The sequence below is a fragment of the Camelina sativa genome, chromosome 17, assembly GCF_000633955.1.
Source record: "Camelina sativa cultivar DH55 chromosome 17, Cs, whole genome shotgun sequence".
NCBI classification, from domain to species: domain Eukaryota; kingdom Viridiplantae; phylum Streptophyta; class Magnoliopsida; order Brassicales; family Brassicaceae; genus Camelina; species Camelina sativa.
Window position 1 is genome coordinate 26,789,928 of NC_025701.1, and position 3,945 is coordinate 26,793,872.

The 3,945-nt window shown below is 34.7% G+C and overlaps 1 long non-coding RNA gene across 1 annotated transcript; it reads left to right on the plus strand.

Moving 5' to 3' along the window:
• LOC104758091 lies at window positions 794–3,167 on the plus strand. Its single transcript, XR_762622.2, has 6 exons — window positions 794–1,372; window positions 1,801–1,853; window positions 1,965–2,327; window positions 2,425–2,494; window positions 2,673–2,824; window positions 2,921–3,167. It is a non-coding gene; the product is annotated as an uncharacterized LOC104758091 (long non-coding RNA).

The following is a 3,945-nucleotide window of genomic DNA, read 5'->3' on the forward strand; positions in this document are numbered from 1 at the left end:
TGGGATGATTCTAAAATAGGGCACCTTTTCCATCAAGAAGATGCAACTAAGCATGCTCAAACCCAGTGGCGGATCCAGAAAAAAAATTTACCCAGGTCAAAAAAAATAAAAATAAAAGCTTTTTAAATAGGAAAAGGGACAATTGGTGCAGTAAAGAGGAGTCAAACCTAGGTTTGGAGAGGTCAACCTATGAACGAAAGACAAACTATGCTACTGAAAATTTACAACTTTACATGCAAAACAATGTTATTTCAACATTATACCTGGTCAGTTGACCCATCTAAGCTCTACGTGGGTCCGCCATTGCTCAAACCTTCTCTTGAAGGAGGAATAGATGACTCCATTACATTGAATTATAAAAGTATTATTATCGGTCATCTTTATTTTGAAGGGTCTCAAAGTTTTTTTTAATATATATATATATATTATTTTATTATTTAATTAAATTTATTATCTATCACCTGTAAGAATAAAACAGCTATAAACTTTTGCTTTCATCCGTATCTTTAAATATTGTTGCAGAGATATTTTATCTGAAGATTTAATCTTCTCTCTCATTCTTTTTATTTTTTATTATTATTAATTTTTGGGAAATTACCTAGAATATTACATAAAAGTAGGTTTATTACTAGACTAACACATTGAGATTTCCAACTTACTCAAATAACACATAAAAGTTTGCAAATTACCTTTATACCTGAATTGTGTGTTTTATTACGGTTTATGCCATTTATAATTAAATTTGGTCAAAAAAAACTTGAGATTTTATGTTCTTGCTCTTGTTTTCCTGTTTTTGTTTTTATTTCTTTTTGAATTGATGTTTGTTTGATTTTTGTCAAATCCTCCTTTACTCTGATTCTGCAAGAAAAGAATGGACTGCTGGATAAATTCCTTTACGATGCAAGAAAAGAAGCTTCACTTCTCCACCAAATAAAGTTTCAATCTTTTTGGTTCACAACTAGTTATTAATCATTAAGTAATTTGGGTAATTTAGCATCCGTTTTTAGATCAGGAGAGAAAAAACTAAAAATGACAGAGAGCTTCAAGTTGGAGTTAGCTTAGCCACTTCTTTTTTTTTTGTGCTCAGAAGAAAGAACAGTCGCCGGCAAAAAAGTCTCAACCTTTTCCCTCTCCGCTTGTTCACTGGTCACTGGCATTTCTCTCTCTCCGACTTGATTTCCTTATCGCATGATTTTCAACGGCGATGGGAGACGAGAAGCCGGCGGTTGTGATGGCCAATCGAGAAAGAGATCGAGAGCTTGTTCCCGTCGCTGATTCCGGCGACAAAGACGATAGTCCTTCTTCGAAGCCTTCTTCTTCTTCTGCTTCCTCTTCCTCTTCCTCTTCTTCTTCGCATCAATCCAGCCACGAGGTCTAGTTTCATCTCATGATCTAGAATCTTGTTCTTCGTTTTCTCGTTTCAAGATTCATGCTAAATAAACAGTTGAATTCGATTTATAGTAAGCTCTTAGTTCCTTTCAAGATTTAGTCTTCACAGATTTGGGCGATTCTGTTTCCCCTTAGTTCAGAATCTTGGAACTTGTTTTACCCTAGATTCAATCTATCACCAGAACACTTTCCTGGAACTTGTGTGAACTAGCCAAACTTTGATCTTTATTATGCAGAAGCTTGTAAAAATTTGACCTTTCCTGATTGAGTCAAGTATGAATTTGCATTCCTAGTGTTTTTGTTAGGATCTGCCGATTCTTGAGTCTTGTGATGTTTATGGTCATTCATGTTTTCAAGCTGATATAATACACATAGAGCATTGTGGTCTGATGCTTTGGCTATTTTCTGCAGACTTTAAGCTTGTTCATTAGGGGTTGGGCGTCCAAGAAGTTCATGACAGGCTGGTAAGCAAGAGTTGAAATTTGTGAATATATCAAACGTAGATTGACCAAACGTAGATTTGACGAAAGCTTGTGACTTTACCAAACGCAGATTGACCCCTTTTGTTATTTTAGGTTCTTCTGTACAGATCAGGACTAGTCACTGCTGCTGCATCTTTTGTAGCTGTTCTACTGCTGCATTTTTACCAGGAGACTCTTGGTTAAGTGAAATAATCAAACAAAACCATGATTTGTTTTACTTCGTTGGTGCTAGTGGTTTAGGGCTATCTCTGTTTCTTATTCATATTTATGTTACGGTGATTAAGAGGACTCTTCAAGCTTTATGGGCACTTGGTTTTGTTGGTTCCTTGGCCACTTACGCAGCCCTTGCTAGACCAGCCGGTGATAACTTGGTTCAGTATGTCGTTGATCATCCTACTGCTGTTTGGTTTGTTGGTCCCCTTTTCGCTGCTCTTACAGGCCTTGTTTTCAAAGAAGGTTTAAAATCTTGCTTCTCCATTTGAAGATAAAATGTTTTTTCTTGATACCTGTCTGTAAGCATACCGATGTTCTTGATTTGCATTTCTGTCTGCAGGACTCTGCTACGGAAAACTAGAAGCTGCCTTCTTACATTCATCATACCTTCAGTTCTTCTTGGTCATTTGGTAAAGTAGCTTCTTTTATTAAGATATCCTGAGATCAAATAAGAACGTATCAGAAGGCCAGTTTAGCTAATAAACTGCTGCATCATTTCTCTAAAGACAAAGCTTCACATTTGCTAAAATTGAGGATCTTGGTATTTGTTTGATTGGTATGACTTAAACTGGTATATTGAATTTGCAGAGTGGTCTGATGAATGATGAGGCAAAACTGGTGTTGCTAGGAAGTTATACAGGAAAGGAAAAGTCACAAGAGTTTGGTAGCAAAGTTACACCTATTGTCTCTAAAGTTCTCTTCTTTGAGCAAGTCCGTCTCCTTCAAAAGTCTCCGGAATGGTAAAAAAAAGCTTCTTTCTTTTCTACTGCATGATTATGAATGGCATCTATATTTTCAGCAGCATAGCTCATGTCCGTCTTCTTGTTGTTCTTTAGGTATATATATAAGCTTCTGAGGATATGCTTGAAGATGATGTAGCTTCAAACAAAGCAATAGGACCCTTTGGTTTGAACATGTTGAGAACTTGATCAGTTTAGGACATGACTTTGTGTTTTGTTTATGGTTTGGTTTGATGGTTACATCTTCTCTTCTAGAGTTCATGATTGTCATGTGTTCATTTTGTATGATTTGGATCTTTTATGGGAAAGCAATGGTATTTTATGATTTTTTTTGTTGGCTTTAGATTTTTACAAATCTCTCAAGACTTGTGTTATGTATGAACTGCTAGTTGGTTTATGAAATGATGTATTTCTTTAAGAATGAAGTAATAATAGTAGAGATGTTTGAGAAAAGAAGTGTAGCTTAATGAAGTAATAGATGAGAAATAATATCTACTTAGAAGCTATAAGTAGTAGAAGATGGAGCTTTTGCAGACGATAAAAGAGTTGCAACAGAGACATAGGGACTGCGATTTGTTTGGTTGTAATTAATAGAATTTAGGGTGAATGTGAGGTCTTATGTATAACTAGATCACTTAGGTAGAAAATTTCAGTATAACTTGAACTACTTGGTGCAACTGTAGTAGAATTATTAAAATAAATTTCAATATGGATCATGTGAAAACAAATAAAAAATAGATTTTGGCGGCGGAATATTCATTTAAAATCATCACACAGTGGTAAAATGAACCAAAGGCAACATGCTATTAGTAAAAAGTTATTTGGTGTACACATAATTATACATAGTTATCCAGTTGTACTCTCATATCCATAGTTGAACTTTGCATTTTTTTCGTATTTCCAGTTGGACTATAATATAAATTATTAACTAGATTCAGACCCGCACGTACGTGCGGGATTGATTTCAAAAGCTAAGTTTACTAACATGTTTGTAAACTATTTTTTAAGAATGTTATTAATATTTAAGATCCAAACTCTACTTTCGGTTTAGAAAAAAAAAGAATGATCGAATTTGTTTATGTTATCAATAAAGACAACTACATTAAAAAAAAGTAGCCAGA